This window comes from Pyrus communis, chromosome 12 (genome assembly GCF_041283825.1).
Source record: "Pyrus communis isolate YQ-2024b chromosome 12, ASM4128382v1, whole genome shotgun sequence".
NCBI lineage: Eukaryota > Viridiplantae > Streptophyta > Magnoliopsida > Rosales > Rosaceae > Pyrus > Pyrus communis.
The window spans coordinates 14,948,207-14,957,281 of record NC_142576.1 but is presented as its reverse complement, the minus strand read 5'-3'; the positions used below and the strand labels follow the sequence as shown (position 1 = coordinate 14,957,281).

The 9,075-nt window shown below is 40.0% G+C and overlaps 1 long non-coding RNA gene across 1 annotated transcript; it reads left to right on the top strand.

Annotated features, from left to right (window-relative positions):
• The first annotated feature begins 1,775 nt into the window (after positions 1-1,775).
• On the top strand, positions 1,776-4,713 carry LOC148692376 (uncharacterized). Its single transcript, XR_015954047.1, has 3 exons — positions 1,776-2,228; positions 2,928-2,986; positions 4,530-4,713. It is a non-coding gene; the product is annotated as an uncharacterized LOC148692376 (long non-coding RNA).
• Positions 4,714-9,075: the final 4,362 nt, after the last annotated feature.

The window sequence follows — 9,075 nt, the reverse complement described above, 5'->3', positions numbered from 1 at the left end:
CATTTGGTCCCTTGCACCTATATTTCCCATTCGTTGGCAACGATCACAAGTTAAACAAAATGTTCTAGCATCTTTAAAGATTGTTGGCCAATAAAAACCACATTCTAACACTTTAAGGGCAGTGCGTTGTGTGCCAAAATGTCCCCCACAAGCATAGGTATGACAAAATGTTAGAATCGAATTAAACTCACAATCATGCACACAACGACGCACAATCTGATCTGCACAAAACTTCCACAAATATGGGTCATCCCATACATAAAACCGTGCCTCTTTCTTTAACTTATCACGTTGGTGCCTTGCTAGGGTACTTGGAACACGTTTTGACACCAAAGAATTGACCAAATCGGCATACCAAGGTTCACATACCTTAATGGACAGCAATTGATGCTAACTAAATAAGCACACAAATTAAAACCCTCTTGTGACAATTGTAGTATAAGTATAAGTAGGGATCGTTCTTAACCGGGGATTAGGAGGGATTACTAAATCGCTTGGAAATTGACTCAAAAACGTAAAACAAACGTTAAAAACACTAAACTAGACTCAAAGAATGCAAAACACTTATAAACACAAACTAAGACACTTTCTAACTAAATTAGACACTAAAGTAAAGGGGGATTGAGGTTTTGACGAAATTAACTAAATGCAAAGATTGTAATTAAAAGGCAGAATATAAATATGAATGTGATGAAAATATGGATGAATGCTAGCTAGAAGGTTCTTCTCCACACATGTTACACTTGCATACAAGATGATTTTCGGTTGGTCTTTCGATAAATTATGAAACTCAACACCCCGGGTTAATTAGGTCCGCTTAAATTAACCGTCAAGTTTTCCTTAAGTTAATGAATTGGATGGGTTAGCGCAACGCAATTCAAAACATTCTCCAAAAGTCCTTTACGTGAAAAGCACAATAAAGATACAATCAAAGATCATTAAGCATCATGAAAACTATAAGTATTGAGGAGACATTCGTTACTATGATGAGCATGAAACTAGTGCCAAGAATTCATTTAACGCGATTGTTTATAAGCAACCTCCACTACTTATGAATATAAGTTCATAACTATTAGGTGAAACTCACTTATATTCTAGCGTCATATTCATGCATGAAAATTAAGCGTGCACTCTCAATAAACATACACAAATAAGTTATCAATCAAGCAGTTAAACAAATTGAATTCACCATTCATGAAATTCCAACCAAAAGTAATCAAATCATATTGCAAGCATAAACATGATTTCGAATCACCCCCTAGCTAAATAGGGGTTTAGCCTCTCATGTTCACAAAAAGAGAAATACAATTGAATTTAAACATAAAGCACAAAGGATTGATTACACCTAGAACGCCCAAGGAATCCACTTGAATTTCTGCGCGTCTAAGTCCTCTTTCTTTTTCTCCTTGCTGCGGCAGTGAGGTTAAATGGATGATTTGGATGTTATTTTGGATTGGGGATGGATTTAAGGAAGTGTGGTGGTGCGGCAAGGTGGTGGAGTGATGGAGGAAGGTGTGTAATGTGACAACCCGTTCCAGATTTTACGTTTTTATTTTATTTTAAAAGCGTGAATTTACGAAATTGCCCTAGAGGCAAGGACTTTGACTTCTGTTGACCATCGTCTAGAGAGACGTATGACTTATTCTTTTAACATATTCTCGTAATACTCGTGGATGTGAACGCATAGGCGAAAGCCGTTTGCGAGTCCGGATTATAACGGTATAGTTACGAACGTTAGAAATTGATTATTTAAGGTGAAGCCCAATCAGAAAAAGGAAAGAAAGAAAAAGAAAAAAAAAAAAAAAAAATCCCAGCTTTTCCCGTGGGTTTTCCCACTCGCGACCACCCATTTTCCAGGGCCGATTCCGGCCAACTCCGGTGGAGTTTTTCGATGCCACCACCACCATCTTGAAGCTCTCATTCCCCTCTACAAAACCCACCCAAGAACCACCTTGATTAACCATGGGATGTGGAGGTTTGAGGCCACGAAAGTTGACGAAAATCAATGGTGCTCCGGCCACCCTTTTCGATTTTCCGGCAAATCGGCAAAGCAATGGCCGATGCCACCACTTGGGCTTTGTAGCCCATCATCCCAGGAGCAAAACCCAACCAACCTTGACCCCGTTGGACCACCGTAGACGACGAATCGACGTCGGGAAGTTTTAGGCACCCGCCGGCTTCGTGGGCAAAATTGACCATCTTCCGTCCACTTTTGGACTTCGTGGCAGGTATGAAAGTTGCTCCACTCACTGAGATCTTCATTTCTGTGAAGTTTGAGAATTTTTGGAAATAGTTGGATTTTCCGGCGAGTCGGGGCGGCCGACCGCCACCCGCGGCGGCGCGTGCGGCGGCGCGTGGCCAGTGGGCCGCCAATGCTATTTTTAGGCTATGTCAAATGTCTTGAATTCAGTTTTGTTATTAGAATGACATAGGTTGATCGTTGGAACCTAAATTCGTTACGATACATTGCTTGATGAAAATGTGAATCGACGATCCGACCGTTGGATCGTCACCAAACTTGGGTACATTATAATACGTAATATTTAAAGATCATAGGAATTTATGGATCGGGAATCCGATGTACGGATCTTTCCGAATTGGATTTGTAAGTTAGTAAAATAAATGTTCACGACCACTTGTTTTAGGCAATTGGCGGAGATCTGACCGTTGGATCGTAATGAAATTTTAATATGTTATTCTAGAAACATATTGTGGATCGTTGGAAGTTGCGGATTGGAAATCTGATGTGCGGATCTTCCGGGTCAGGTTATACAGGGTTGTAAACCCTACCGTCGATCTTTGATCGACGGTTGACTTGTGGTCAATGGGTCTCAAACTATTTTAGAATGTCGTTGAGGTTGTGTTTTATGTGAATTACATATTCTACGGATAAGAGTTCTGAGATGTGATTTGATAATTGGTCACAGGGACCAATCATTCAGGACGCCTCGATGCGTGCACTAGAGAATCATAGCGTGGACTCCAGGTGAGTGCATCTTTTCCTTTTTATCGTACTTATTATTGAGAGTTCTATCGACACCTTTAAATTGATTAGGCATATTACTTTCATATATAATTATTGTGAATGCTTGAAGTACTATGTGAACTACGAATGGCTTGATCCCTGTTTAGGGTACGTAGGCAGTCTAACGAGACGTTAGATGCAGCCATAAAATATTTGAGACAAAAGCCTTGCTTGGGAAATTGAGTAATGCGAAGGAAATTGGTAAAGACAAGTTTTAGTTTTGTGAATTAGTTAGTTAAATTAGAGTTAATTGGATTGTCATGGATAATTATCCTTGAAAATAAGTAGTTTGGGAGTAGGGCGTTATTGATTGTACACTTCACACTATATTGTTTATAATTGAAAATGCTACGACATGGTTGAGTAGTAGATTGCATTATGATATATCCATATGTATATTACTTGCATATAATTATTGGGAATGCTTTCAAGTGCAAAGGTGAACTCAGGACACCCAGGTAAGTTCAGGTGAGTTTATGGTACTAGTTGAATCGATTGCGTTATAGCATGACTACAGTTATGAATTAGGCAACTTCGATACGGTCGTATTGGTTGCCATGAGTTGCACATGTTATATTGAGATGCATTGAGAGCTCATAAACCTGCACCTCGGTGTTAGTGCTCCCGCCCGTGGCCAGGGCACAGTCCTTCACGTGATGTTCACCTCCCGCACCTTACACTCACCTTGGATCCAAGGTAGGTGCACAGTCCTGTCGTACAGACCACTTTAGGTGGTTCCGACTTGTAGGTGACCCGCGATTATTCGCCCAGTCTTCACGTGATCGTAGCACTTGAGCGTATTTATTTACACCCAGTCCTGTCGTACAGACCACTTTAGGTGGTTCCGACTCGTGTGCAGGTATACTTATTGAGCTATATGCTAGCCAGGATTGATGAGATATAGATAAGTCGTACAGGTCACTATAGGTGACTCCGACTTATATGCTAGCCAGGATCGATGAGATATGGATAAGTCGTACAGGTCACTATAGGTGACTCCGACTTATATGCTAGCCAGGATTGATGAGATATAGATAAGTCGTACAGGTCACTATAGGTGACTCCGACTTATATGCTAGCCAGGATCGATGAGATATGGATAAGTCGTACAGGTCACTATAGGTGACTCCGACTTATATGCTAGCCAGGATCGATGAGATACGGATAAGTTGTACATGTCACTATAGGTGACTCCGACTTATATGCTAGCCATGATTGATGAGATACGGATAAGTTGTACATGTCATTTTAGATGACTCTGACTGATATATTACTTTGTATTGATTTAGTTCATTTGGCCTACTTATTAATGTATGGTGGATTTGATGGCAAACCGTGGTTTTGGTCATTTCTGAGTATGGTTTGGATATATGTATATATGTTGTACTGTCTTATGGAAAACGATACAGGTTTTACATTTAAAGGCATTACTTTTTTTAGAGATAGTAACTTTGGGAAGCTTGGTTTTATTGCTTACTCACACCTTCTGTTTGGTGCCCTCCAGGTTTTAGCTGCTGAGTTTGTATCGACAAGAATCTGTGGTGAATCTTAGTATTAATGGATATTTCTGAGGGTATGATTCTTACCCACACTACTGTACCTTACTTATGCTCTGACATCGCGTGTGAAATGGGTTCGCTCCCACTCGTAGCGCACTCTGGTACTTAGACACTTTTAGATTCAAATTTATTCACTTTTTATGCACTATCACATTTTATGGCTTCGTCACCTTCCAGGTGTCGGCCAGCACAGCTCGATTCAGGGTCCAAGTGGACTTTCTGGGTCGGGGTGTGTCATGTAAGGTGGCTGCGAGGGTGGAGGAAAGGTGCGGCTGTGTTGGATGGGTGTTGCAATTGGTGGGGAGAAAGTGCGGCTGGAATAAAAATAATGGGTTCTTGCGGCTGTTGGGAGAAAATAGTGTTAATGATTGATTATTGTGTATTGTTTTTTAGGGTAAATGATGCACGGCCTTTGGGAGAGTGCAGAGAATAATCAAATGGTGGAAGGCACGGCAAAATAATGGGAATTGGCTGCAAGGTTTTGTTTTAGGTTTTTAGGTGCTGAATGAAGTCACGGCTTAGGGGTTTTTTTTTTTTATGTGAAGGTGGCTAAATAAAATGAATGAGACGTGAATCAATATGGTGCGGCTGTTTGGTGAACTAGGTTTATTTTTGGGTGAATGGCTGATGAAAAGAAGATGAATGAATGGGATATGGTGTTGCGGCAATGAATGATTTTTTTGTTTATTAGGGTGAATGGTAAATGGGGGCCACGGCTTATGGGATTTTTGGGTGAATATTAGGTTGAGTGATGAATGTGGCAGCTTGAGAAGTGAATGAAGAATCCCCCCAAAGTTAGGAAAAAGGTGCGGCTTTATGGTTTTGTGAATGAAATATATGTTTAAACCTAGGGTGCGGCTGCAAGATGGATTTGGTGGCTGAAAAATATGAAAAGTAATAATGAGAAATCCCTAAGGTGCGGCTAGGTGGTGGAAAACCTAGGGTTTAAGAAAAGCAAACCCTAATTTATTTTGGTGAATTAGAATTAAGTTAAAAGCTTCTAGAATTAGGAAATAAAATCAGAAATTAAAAGGGATGGCTACAAGGTGCAGCTAGGGGTTTAGGGTTAGGATTTGGGCTAGGGCCTTCGTTTTGTGTCCTAAAGCGCCTACAAAGACTTTAAAGTGGCCAGAAAAATACGGACGTTTAAGATTAGGAAAGGTTACCAAAACGGGAAACTTAGGATTAACTTTCCTAAAATAGGAAACCTTGTTTGAGTAGGATTCCTCGTTTTGGTAAGAATTCATCATTGGAGTAGGAATTCGTCGTTTCTTCAAATCTTCAACTCATTCATTCCTCTTTCGCTCCAAAAGACTCCAATTTGCATCTTCTTGCACACTTTGGCCTTATAATCTGAAAATGCACAAAAGTAGCCTTAAACACTAAAATAGCTACGTAAACACAAAATAAATGCACGAGAACAAGCTAATTAAGTCGCATGAATATGCTCCTATCAGCAATTGTTCATCAGGGAAAGTCTCTTGGATGGGTAAGGGGTCCTCATTGCACACCAAACGACTTAAATGGTCAGCCACTACGTTCTCACTCCCTTTCTTGTCTCGAATTTCAATATCAAACTCTTGGAGAAGAAGCATCCATCTAATGAGCCGTGGTTTAGCCTCCTTTTTAGTGAATAAGTACCTAAGAGCTGCATGGTCAGAAAATACAATCACTTTAGTGCCAAGTAAATATGAACGAAACTTATCTAAAGCAAACACAACGGCAAGAAGTTCTTTTTCCGTGGTAGAGTAGTTTAATTGAGCATCATTCAAGGTCCTAGAAGCATAGTAGATGGCGTGGGATTGCTTATTCTTCCTTTGACCCAAAACAGCCCTTATTGCATAATCGGATGCATCACACATGAGCTCAAAAGGCAACGTCTAATTAGGTGGAAGGATGATAGGTGCCGTGGTAAGCTTGTCCTTGAGAAGCTTGAATGCCTTCTCACACTCCTCGTTGAACTCAAACGCCACTTCTTTTTGTAGGAGACGGCATAGGGGTTGTGCAATCTTGGAGAAATCCTTGATAAATCGCCTATAGAATCCTGCATGGCCAAGAAAAGAACGAACCTCTCTAACCGAAGTAGGAGAGGGTAAGTAGCGTACAAGATCTATTTTAGACTTATCAACTTCAATTCCTTTTTCAGAGATGATATGACCCAAAACTATGCCTTGTTTAACCATAAAATGACATTTTTCCCAATTCAAAACAAGGTTAGTTTCCATGCATCTTTTCAAGATTAAAGTAAGATTATGCAAGCAATCATCAAATGAGTCCCCAAAAACACTAAAATCGTCCATAAATACTTCAATTATCTTTTCAACATAATCGGAGAATATACTGACCATGCATCATTGCATAAACCAAATGGCATACGACGATATGCAAAAGTACCAAATGGACAAGTAAAGGTGGTCTTTTCTTGATCATCCGGGGCGATGACAATTTGATTATATCCCAAATAACCATCAAGAAAGCAATAAAAAGAATGACCGGCTAACCTTTCAAGCATTTGATCGATGAATGGCAAAGGGAAGTGATCTTTCCTTGTTGCGGCATTTAGCTTCCTATAGTCAATGCACACCCTCCAACCGGTTTGAATGCGTGTAGGCACAAGTTCATCTTCTTCATTCTTCACCACTGTGACTCCGGACTTCTTGGGAACCACTTGGACCGGTGAAACCCAACAACTATCCGAGATGGGATAGATGACACCACAATCAAGCAATTTGATGATTTCCTTCTTCACTACTTCCATCATTGGTGGGTTGAGTCGACGTTGGACTTCCCTTGATGGTTTGGCACCTTCTTCCATGAGAATTCGATGCATGCACGTAGTAGGACTTATACCCTTGATATCGGCCAAAGTCCACCCAATGGCCGTCTTGTGCTCTTTGAGAACCCTCACCAATTTCTCCTCCTCTTGTGCCGTGAGTGATGAAGCTATAATGACGGGCAATGTGTCTTGCTCGCCCAAAAACACATACTTCAAGTGATTTGGCAACGGTTTGAGCTCAAGTGTAGGTGGTTGTTCTATAGAAGGAAGCAACTTATTAGTCGAAATTGGAATTGAAATTGGACTAGGGGACTTACCTTGGAGCCGTGGCAATGACTCTAGGGCTGCCACGGTCTCAATTACATCTTCATCAAAGGCCACGACATGGGTGTTCAATTGTGTGCCGTGGTGTGTTATGGTGCCATCCATGTGATCCTTCATTTCTATGCCATTTGTAATGACCGTTTCAAGTGCATCGCCATGTAATTGATCAAGGTGTGCCTACGCCAAAGAATCAAGAATATCAATAGAGAAACATGAGTGATCATCATTAGGAAATCTCATAGTTTCAGAAATATTAAAATCAATCACTTCCCTATCGAATTCCATTGTTAGAGTGCCTTTAAACACGTCTATCTTAGTTCGGGCCGTCTTCATGAATAGCCTCCCAAGAAGAATCGGCAAGGATGGAGCATGGGTGGTTTCCTCTATTTCAAGGACATAGAAATCCGCCGGGAAGATCAAATTATTCACCTGCACTAAGACATCTTCCAATACGCCCTTTGGATAGGCATTAGATCTATCGGCTAATTGAATAATCACACCATCATGTTTCAATTCACCAAGGTTCATTGAAGCATAAATAGAGTATGGCATGACGTTAATTGAAGCTCCTAAGTCTAACATAGCATGTTCGAATTTAGTTTGACCAATAATACAAGGGATTGTAAAGCTACCTGGATCTTTGCACTTTGGTGGTAACTTTCTTTGTAAAACAGCGGAAACATTCTCACTTATCCTTACTACCTCTTTATGTGACGCCCTATTCCTTGTAGTTGATGCGAGATTTATACGCACACAAATTAAACCCTCTTTTCGTCAAATTGTAGTATATGTATAAGTAGGGATCGTTCTGGACCGGGGATTAGGAGGGATTGTTAACCACTTGGATTTGACTCAAAAACGTAAAATAACAATATGAAACACTATACTAGACTCAAAGAATGCAAAACTAAACTTTAAAACACTAAGACAAACCAAAAGACTCAAAACAACACAAACACACTCAAATCTGCCTAAAAACCACTTTCTGGGCAGATTTGAGCACAAACACAAATTTGGACGAAATTAAGTAATAACTTGACTCAAGAACGTAAAAACACAATATAAAACACTAAACTAACTCAAAGAATGTAAAACTAAACACTTAGAACATTAAAACAGACCAAAAGACTCAAACATCACCCAAAACACTCAAAACTGCCTTAAAATCACTTTCTGGGCAGTTTTGAGCACTTTGGTGAATTTGGACGAAATTGGGAAATAAAATGAATCAAAACACTTAAAAGCACAAACTAAATTGATTTCTAACTAAATTGGACATTAAAGTAAAGGGGGATTTAGATTTATACGAAAATTGAAATAACAAAACAAGTTAATAAACGAAACAGATTGTAAAACGAATTTGATGGAATGGAATGAATGGATGATAGAAT